This window comes from Equus asinus, unplaced genomic scaffold, assembly GCF_041296235.1.
Source record: "Equus asinus isolate D_3611 breed Donkey unplaced genomic scaffold, EquAss-T2T_v2 contig_174, whole genome shotgun sequence".
Classification (NCBI taxonomy): Eukaryota; Metazoa; Chordata; class Mammalia; order Perissodactyla; family Equidae; genus Equus; species Equus asinus.
In genome coordinates this window covers 12,548-22,500 of record NW_027224821.1, presented here as the reverse complement: position 1 = coordinate 22,500, position 9,953 = coordinate 12,548, and the positions used below count along the sequence as shown (strand labels likewise).

Sequence of the window (9,953 nt, the reverse complement as noted above, 5' to 3'; positions counted from 1 at the left end):
GGCCCCGGGACAGGGACGTTCGCCAAAACCTCCCCAAGGCCGCTTTCCGTGACCGAGTCGGCCTCCCCGCCTGTACTCGTCCCGGCCCGAGAAACGAGACGCGGGGTGGATCGGGACCAGGCCACGCACCAGGCCGGCCGGCGCGGCATCCTCCCTCCCCCGACCTGACCTGACCTGGACGAACGCCTCCCCATCGCCCGCCCCCGCGAGGCTGATCCGTCCGGCCGGTGAGGAGGCCGCTTGTCGGGCGCCACCTGCTGCCCGGCATCCTCTTATATAGTGTTCGAGGAGGTCGACCAGGTGGCCCGGCCTGGATTGGGGGGGGGGGGCGCGGGGTGCGGTGTCCCGGGCGGCGGGGGACGGGGGGGGGGTAGGAGTGGAGAGGGAAAGGTGGGCGTGGAGAATGCCGGGGTCGGGGGTCGGCGCGGGGCGGGGCGGGAGTTGGGGATAGGGGAGGGGCGGGAGGCCGTCTGGACATGGAGGGTCGGAAGAGCGGTGGTGACAATGATTTTCATTATCATTTAGAAAGAAGAACGTGGACTTCTTTAGAGGAGTCCTTTGAATAGCTTCTCCATTTAGTTAACATACATCCAAATGGAGGTCGGGAAACTTGGGTCCTGTTAACATATGGATGGAAGTGGAAAGAACTATCGCGATGACCGTCCTTGTGTTTCTTTTATTTTTTCTTTCTTCCTGCTCCCCAAAGCCGCCCCCCCCACCCCCGCCCCGCCCCGCCCCGCCCCGCCCCGTCCCGTCCCGTCCCGTCCATAGTTGTAGGTTCCAGTGGTAGGTCTTTCGCGTTTCTGCTATGTGGGACGCCGCCTCGGCGTGGCTTGAAGGGCGATGCTGGGTCTGGGGCTGCGCCCAGGATCCGAACCGGTGAAAACCTGGGCCGTCGAAGCCGGGGGCCGGGGTGGGGGGCGCTACTTGACCGTTCGTCCACGGGCTCGGCCCCCGGCCCCTTGTTTTCTAGGGAGAGAGACAGAGAGACCCGATCCATTTTCCCTTGGCCTCTAAAGCGTGCGTGTGGTCGAAAGGCGACAGAGAGAGGGGTTCTGGTCCAGAAAGCCCCGACTGCGCCGCCGCGGGGATCGGTCGGTTCCGCCCGAACCGTCCGAGTCGGAAAGGAACGGACAGCTTTCCTCCTTTGGGCCCCTGACTTGGGACCGACAGGGGAAGAGGAACAGGCCTCTCTCCCTCACACCCTGGCCCCTTCCTCCAGGACGCCCTCCTTCTAGTCAGCCCGCCTCTGGCTTTTCCACACGCCGACGACCGCTCGTCGGCATGGACCCACCTTCCTTGGGGGACACCACCACACGACTCTCCCACTCGTCTGCCTGCCTTTCGTTGGCGTCGCTGCCAAAGGCGAGGGGTAGGGGTGGCGGTGGCAGGGACGGCAGGGGCCCAGCGGCTCTCTGGCGGGTGAGGAAGTCTTGCTGGTTCTCCTAGGTCGGTGATCTTTCTCGATCTCCACACACATTCTTCGTTTGGGGAGCCAAGAGACGCCCTCTGAGGAATCCCTATGGCCAGGGTCGATCACTTACTCGCTCACTGCCTCGGCCTCGGCCTCGGCCTCTGTCCGTCTTGTCTCTCTCCCTCCCTCCCTCCCTCCCTCCCTCCCTCCCTCCCTCCCTCCCTCCCTCGTCGGTCTCTGTGTGTGGACGTCTAGGTGGAGGCGAGGCAGGGAGGCCACCCACCCACCCACCCACCCACCCACCTACCTCGTGGTTTACCACACGCTCTACACGGAGGTAGAATTCCCATCCCACCGAATCCATCCTTTCCACGGGGCACAAGCCAGTGGCCTTCGGGAGTCTCTCTCCCCAAGGTGGCGCATCCGTCATGGCTATCTATTTCCAGAAGGTTTCCGTTTCCATCCCCTCCCCCCGAAAGAAAAAACGGCCCCACTCCCGGATCTGCCCCACCACGATCACCACCACCGCTGCCGCCGCCGCCGCCGCCGCCATCTGCTGTCGCCCTCTAGGGTTGGACCGTTCTAGCTCTCTCCTCTGTGTGGAATCGCAACGTAGGTCGCCTTGGATGTCTGGCACCTCTCACTTAGCAGAAGGTTTTGGAGGCTCAGGCTGGGCCACGCTTTGGCCCGGGTCAGTGTTCCGTTCCTCCGGACGGCTTCCTCGTTTTCCACGAGAAGGAGCCGTGAAGACGGAAAGGAAGGGCGGATGGATGGCTTTTCCCGTGCTACCGAGTCCCTCTCCCCTTTTCCCCAAAGCGTGAGGGGCGGTCGAGAGGATCGTCTCTGATGACAAAAGTCAGAGGCACCCCGGGTCAGACACCGTGCGAGGCGTTGGTGTGTTCTCGAGAGGAGAACACGTCCCCGTCAGCGTTTCCTGTCGTTCTCGTTCCGAAAGGATTCACGCGCCACCCCGTCTCCCTCAAGGTCTTAGGGCTGTCGTGCTCCGCAGCCGTCACGTGTCGTGGATCCTGGGCACCACCACGCCACCCCGCCCCCCCCCCCCCCCGCCATAGCTGTCGATCGCTATGTGGCACGCCTACGTTTGCCCAAAAGAGCAGTCCGATGGACAGCGTGGTGCTTTTCCCAGCAGGCAGGCAGGTGAGAGTCACCCCTCTAGAAGGTTTCCAAGCCCCGTTCCATTCTCAGAGGCAGCTCCTTTGGCCATCAAGGAGGCAGGCGATGGGGGTGGGGGTGGGGATGGGGATGGGGCAGGGGCCTCTGTCCCTCTGTCGCGGTAGAAATGATTGGGAAAGGAGGGACGATGGGCGTAGGTCGACCATCCTGGGCGGTGGTGCTTTGGGAGCTTTTTCTAGAAGAAGGAGCGAACGGCGTTCCCTGGGAAGGGAGGAAACCAGAGGAGGTCCCCCTCAGACCGACCTGGCACGAGAAGGACACACACTCTCTCTCTCTCTCTCTCTCTCTCTCTCTCTCTCTCTCTCTCTCTCCCTTTTCTTCCTGACTTGAAATCAGGAGACAAAACTCCCCTGCCAAAGGGGCCCTCCCAAAACGGGGAGTGAGGAAGACCTCCTTCTCTTCACGGCTGAAGTTCTCCCTGCCTTTCCTGGACGGGAAGGATAGCACCTACGCCCGCTGCCGTCGGTGACTTTTAGTCCCCCTGGAGAGGAAGAAATTCTTTCCCGTGGCCGAACCCTGGCGGTTCGTTCGTGCTGCAGAGGACGTGACCCTCTCTGACACACCCAGGAACCTCCTCGCTCCGGGTCGAGGAGAGGGAGTTCTGTTCTGTGGTTTAGAATGGTGCTTAAAAAGGGATGTCGCTTACAAAGGGTCCTCGTCCCCCTTCCTAAACCTAAACGGACGGCTCGGCTCGGAGGCGTGAGATACGTTTCGCATCCTCCTCGTCGTCTTCACTCAAAGTTTTATTGGAGTTTGGAAGATTTTATTTTTTGTCTTTCCTTTTTCTCCCCAAAGCCCCCCGGTACGTAGTTGTGTGTTCTTCGCGGTGGGTCCTTCTAGCGGTGGTATGTGGGACGCCGCCTCAGCGTGGTTTGATGAGCAGTGCCGTGTCCGCGCCCGGGATCCGAACGAACCGATGAAACACTGGGCTGCCTGCAGCGGAGCGCGCGAACTTAACCACTCGGCCACGGGGCCAGCCCCTTACTGGATTTTCAAAACAACTCCGGGGGCCGGCCCGGTGGCGCGGCGGTGAAGTTCGCACGTTCTGCTCCGCCGGCCCCGGGTTCGCCGGTCCGGATCCCGGGCGCAGGACCCGGCACCGCTTGGCGAGCCACGCTGTGGCAGGCGTCCCACCTGGAAAGTAGAGGGGGATGGGCACGGATGTCAGCTCAGGGCCAGTCTTCCTCGGCCGACAGAGGAGGATTGGTGGCAGATGTTCGCTCAGGGCTCATCTTCCTCAAAAATAAAATAATAAATCGATTCGATAAAATGTCAAATAACACAACCGCGGGATCACGCTTAGAGTCACCCTTGGCCCGATGATGCCACTCCCCACCCCCCCCACCCCCCTGCCCCCCACCATTTGGAGGTGCCGTCAGTGGGATTCGTTCCTGTTTGTCCATCTTTCTTCCTCTTTTTTTTTTTTTTTTTTTAAAGACTGGCACCCGAGCTCATTGCCAATCTTTTCTTTTCTTTTTATTCCTCCTCCTTCTTCTTCTTCTCCCCAGAGCACCCCAGTACCTAGTTCTATATTCTCTTTGAGGGTCCCTCTGGTTCTGCCGTGTGGGACGCCACCTCAGCGTGGTTTGATGAGCGGTGCCGTGTCCGAGCCCAGGATCCGAACCTTCCAAGCCCCGGGCCGCTGAAGCGGAGCGTGCAAACTCAACCGCTCGGCCACGGGGTCAGCCCCTCCCTTCCTTCCTTCCTTCCTTCCTTCCTTCCTTCCTTCCTTCCTTCCTTCCTTCCTAAGGAGGAGGAGGCAGGCACTGTGTGAAGTCGCCAGTGAGTCTGTGGAAAGAGACGGAGGATTTCCCATGGGAAGCCGGGGCGGGGGACACGGACCGATGTCGTGCGAACTTGAAGGTGAAAGATCAAAAAACCCACACACGCCTAGAGCGGCGGGTTGCCCGTTAGGAGTTTGCTTGCCGGGCCCATAACGCAGGGCTCATCGATGAGCCAAACCGTCCGTGATCCTCAAGCAGTCTAGTAGGGTTAGAGAAAGGAGGGGGGCACTCTTTCTGCCCCAGATGAGGCGAGTTTCTCAGACAGCCACCCTGCCCCAACATCTTCCCTCCCTGCCTCCCGGCCCTTGGTGGACTGCGGCCTAAGGGTGGGGGAATTGAAGAAAGCCGTTCAATGGAAAAAAGCCCGAGGCCATGGGAGAGAGCTTCCTGCACTTGAATGAAGCCCTGACGCCAGGCCCATCGGAATGAATGGGCCTGACCTCCCCTCCCCCCTCCCCCCTCCCCCCTCCCAGGCTGGCGACTCGGCAGTGGAAGGCTAGGGGTTTCTTCCGAAATGGTGAACCGGCCCCCTTGTCCACAGGAAAACCACACACGGGTACAGCCTAGGCCGGATCTCAGGGTACAGCCTAGGCCGGATCTCAGGCCAAGTCGTCAGGGTGGCAAGATGATGGCGGATGAGAGGAAACTTGTTCTGGGACCGCACCGCCCCCCCCATCGCCTCTCTGGCTGAGAAGAGGGCTGGGGAGCGGTGAGGGTCAGGGGGAGAGTGGGGGCGGGGCCGGGACAGGGACCACCGGGCAGTAGGACGGGAGTAGCCCTGAGGCCTGCCTGCCTGCTTCCTTCCCTGCCGGCGCAGGGCTGAGAGAGGCACGGGGCACGCTGGCTCCTGCCCCTTCACTCATTCGGGAAGCCTCCTGTTGTTGCTCCTGAGGTGCCGGCTGCGGTGACAGACAGAGCAAAACTCCTCTCTCTGTCTATTTCTTCAAAGGCCCGAGTCTGAGCTACGACAGATTCCCCTGTGGCTCAACCCGCAACCTCCCATCCTGCCAGACCAGACCCCTTGTCTAAAAACCTCCACTGGAGGAGCTCTTCCACCTGACTCGGAAAGGAAACACCAGCCCCGCCTCAGCCTCACACCCACCACCACCACCACCACCCGCCCCCCCCCCCGCCCCACTCTCCTCCGGACCCAGATACCTAACAGAGGGAACAAAAATCCAAAAATCCTGCTGCTCTCCTTCTACCACCTCCACTTCAGAAGAGTCAGTCTCCCCCGAACACCTCAGACTCTGTGACTTCCCGCGGCCTCCCTTTCCCCGTCCCCATTCTCTCCCCGGACGGGCCCCATCTTACACTTGAACGACAGCTCCACCGCTCGGGGCAGCTGGACACGATGTCCCAAAGTGGCCCGGACGGTAGCCTGGTCGATTCCAAAGGACCCACGCACGCAGTCGGCCATAAACGTGGTGTGGAGATCGTGGACGTTTGCGGGCCTCTGATGAAATCGCTGCTCCGGGGACCCCGGCGTCTAGGACCCGTCTTCTCCGTGTTCTTCACACCGTTGCTCCTGGGCCGGTTATTCTCTTCCCTCTCACTGACCTTAACGTTTTGTCTCTGCCATTGAATTTTGACTGTGCGAATGTGACTTGCCGCTGTAGGGCTGCGTGGATCTCTCAGGCATCCTGCTGTGCCGTGCGGGGGGGGGGGGGGGGGAATCCTTGGTGGGTGGGTCGATAGACGTCCCTTTGGTTGTGCCCTGGAGGGGAGAGACAGAGGGGACGACTCAATCCACCACGAACGCTGATGTCGCTCCGATAAACCTGTAGCGGTGATTCTAGTTTATGGCCCGTGTCCTGAAAATAACTTCCCGAAGGGCCAGCCCGGCGGCACAGCGGTTAAGTTCGCACGTTCCGTTTTGTCAGCCAGGGGTTCGCAGGTTCGGATCCAGGGTGCGGACGTGGCGCCGCTTGGCGAGCCACGCTGTGGTCAGCGTCCCGCCTATCAAGGGGAGGGGGATGGGCACGGATGTTAGCTCGGGATCACTCTCCCGGGGCAAAAAGAGGAGAATTGGCAGCAGGTGTCAGCTCGGGGCTCGTCTTCCTCGAAAAATAAATTAATTAAATTAATAAAAACAACTTCCCAAACCTCTCTGATAACTTGAAGCTTTGAAGTTTTGCGAGGTGAAATCAGGTGATAAAAAAGTCCACGGACAGGGGCGGCCCCGTGGCCGAGTGGTTAAGTTCACAAGCTCCCCTTCGGCGGCCCAGGGTTTTGCCGGTTCAGATCCCGGGCACGGCACGGACACGGCACCGCTCGTCGGGCCGTGTGGAGGCGGCGTCCCACATGCCACAACTGGAAGGGCCCTCAACTAAGATAGACAACTATGTCATGGGGGGGATTGGGGGAGAAAAATCGGGAGGGGGGAAAAAAAAACAAAAACGGAAGATTGGCAACAGGCGTTAGCTCTGTGAGGGCCGATCTTCCTCACCCAAAAACTAAAGTGAGATGAAATCAAATAAAGCGAAGGAAAAGCTAAACCTATGAAATCCCATGTTTCTAAAAGTGGCCAAGTGTTTAGACATTGGCCAAGCGACGGAATGCTCATGGGAAGGACAGTTCCTAATTGCTGGCTTCTTAGTTTTCACCAAAATTAAGGTTCGTGAGGGTTAAAAAATCTACTTAACAAATGCGATGAAAGCCACTAGGCCGGCCCGGTGGCGCGCTGGTTAAGTGTGCCTGTTCCGCTTCGCCGGCCCGGGGTTCGCCAGTTCGGATCCCGGGGGTGCACGTGGCACCGCTGGGCGAGCCACGTGGTGGTAGGCGTCCCACATATGAAATAGAGGAAGATGGGCACGGAGGTGAGCTCAGGGCCAGCCTTCCTCGGCAAAAAGAGGAGGATTGGCAGCAGTTAGCTCAGGGCTCATCGTCCTCAAAACAAAACAAAACAAAACAAAAAGCCACTAAAAGTGAATATGGGAAACATCTTTGTGTTCAAGGAAAGTGAGATGGCTGCCTTCAGGCAAGAGGGCCTAAAAAGTAAAGATCGTTTTGTCTGTGAAAAGGTGATCAAAGTTTCACGGGGAAAATAATCTGAGAAAAAGGCCTGTTCGTGGTCAAGTGGCCTAAAATTGGAACGAGTGGACAGATAGAAATGGCGAGCGATAGGATCTATGGGAGTCTATGAGGAAGCCATTGGGTGTCGGCCTAATTCGGCCTGACAGTGTTTTTCGAAAAGGGCCTGACGTGGCCGTCGAGCACGCATCGCATCGTAGATCCGCTTTACACATTTCCTACGGCAAGAACCAATGCCCTTAAGGGAAAGGAGCAGCTTCCCCGTGCTCGGGCCTTTCCTTAAGGAGAGGCATCTTTCCTTAGGCTAGGAGCGGATGGTTGCGCTCACCTTTGACCATCCGGCTCCCCTGTGACCACCCAGGCCCAGACAACAGACCTGCCACCCAGCAGTGTCTGTCGATCGCTGTGCCGACAGAGCAGTCTCGCGACTATCATCCAAGGGACCTTTCGATCCTATGTGAAACGTCCTCTCTGGGGGTCTAGAAGCACTCTGTACACCCCACTTCCCGGGCACCCTCTCTTCCTTCGGGAAGAAAGGCCCCGGGCCACAGTCCTCACATTTTAGCTCAGAATAAACGCACCCCGATTTTCACGGATAGATTGGTTCCGGATTATTTCCGTCGACAGAATGGAATCAAGTCAATGAGTTTCAAGATCGGAGGGAAGCTGATGCAAAATCAGAATTTGTTTTTCTCACTCCCGAAAGGATACTTTTCTCTAACTTCTAGTCTCCTCCTGATAAAGACATTGGAAAATGTTTCTCTTGACCTCTGAGGGAATCGACACCAAAGACAGAGATCCTCCATTTTGTCAGAATGATTTCCTAGGCCTCCAATGGAGGAGGCCTCCCTCGGACGGGAGCTCAGCTTTTGTTTTGCAACAGTTTTCCTCTCTCTGCTTGCCTTTAACATCTCCTTTCCCGTTCTTCTTTTTTGGAAGGGAAATACGTGCACCGCTGGGGAAAAAAAAAAAAAAAAGAATTTTCTAAATGACCAAAGAAGATCTACGACTGTTGTTATTTTGGTTTCACGGAGCAGTTCCACGTCCACATTTACTCCATTTTAAACACCCACACACACTCACAGCACGGCGCTGTGAGGATGTCCTGGGGAACTCGATTTGTGGAGGGAATGGCTGTGAGGTCTCTGCCCCCCAACCCCCACCATTTGGGTGCTTCTGCTTGTTGATGAGGACGGGAAGCCCTGCTGAAATCCATATTCTTATCACCACACGTGCATCTGCACCCATGCTCCCCCCCGTGTGTCGTCTTTGGGCTTTGCTGTGGCCCCGTGCGGAGGGAGACCTGTTTTGTGTTGTAAACTTTTCCGCGGCCAAGCGGCTCGGTCCTTTCCTCTACGACTTGTGGGCTCTGTCTGTCCGTCTGCCTTAGAGAGACCCTCTGGGCCGGAAGTGACAGGCTGCACACAATTCCTGACAGACTGCGGACAATTCCTCCGTCGTCACGGTCCTTCTCTGATGACGTGCATGGTTTCGGTTTGACAGCGACCCCCACCCCCCACCCCGCCGTGATTTTCTAAGTCCTCCCGGGAGCCCGGGAAGTGCTCGGGCCGCTCCGGGAAGCGGGGGCCGGCAGCCCCGGCCTGCCCCGTGGCATCTCCGGGGACTTTTCCACCTCTGTCCGCGTCAGCCAGCCGGCAGCCCCGCGCCCGGCCCGGCCCAGAAGTCACGTGGGGAGTCTGTCCCCTTCCTGGCAAGCCCACCCACCCCACCCCCCTCCCCGCCGATTTTCCAACACCTCCTTCTGCGCCCAGGGTTGCCCTGTGCTGCCTGGGAGCTCCGAGGTGGACACCCTGGGGCCTCACGTGGTGACCTCCCGGCCGCCCCAAGCGGGCCCAGAGAGAAAGAGAGAGAGAGAGAGACAGAGAGAGACAGAGACAGAGACAGAGACAGAGAGAGACAGAGACAGAGACAGAGACAGAGACAGAGAGAGACCTGACCCGGCGGTGGGCTCAGGCTGTGCACTCTCGCTGGCTGGTGACCCGGTTCCCTCCCGCTGACCCCTCCGCGCCGGTCGTTGGGCGCCATCTGGCGGCCGCTTTTACAGAGTGGCCCTCCTCCGGAGCCCCGGCGACATGAGCAAGGGATGGGACTCGCAGGACGTCTGTGTGGTTTCCAGTGTGGGGCTGTGTGGAACAGAGCTGCTAAGAACATTCATGCCCCGGATTCTGTGTGAATGAACAGGAACGTGGCCGCAGCCCCCACCCCGCCCCCCGCCCCAGCCCCCGGGAGTGGTGGGAGTGGTGCCCTCCAGACCACCCTCGGGTTGGATGCCTCCCTCCCTGGAAGGACTCACGGGACTCCACAAAAGCTGACTTCCTGGAGGTCCAGCGGAGACCCCCAAGGCCCAAGGCCCCCCCCCCCCACCCACCCACCACAGATCACTGTGGAAGCCTTAACGACCCAAGGCTCCAGCTACATACAGACGCTCTTAGGAGGCAAGATACACCAAAGGCTTATGTAGGTTGCCACTTTCGGTGGTTGTTTCCGCGGCGTGTCAGTTTTGGAAC

General features: G+C 59.0%; 1 long non-coding RNA gene across 1 annotated transcript; it reads right to left on the bottom strand.

The window, feature by feature from the left end:
* Nucleotides 1-3,356: 3,356 nt before the first annotated feature.
* Nucleotides 3,357-9,463, bottom strand: LOC139043132 (uncharacterized). The gene is made up of 4 exons (XR_011500212.1): nucleotides 9,384-9,463; nucleotides 5,707-6,109; nucleotides 4,130-4,396; nucleotides 3,357-3,844 (listed from the first exon to the last, which is right to left on the bottom strand). It is a non-coding gene; the product is annotated as an uncharacterized lncRNA (long non-coding RNA).
* Nucleotides 9,464-9,953: the final 490 nt, after the last annotated feature.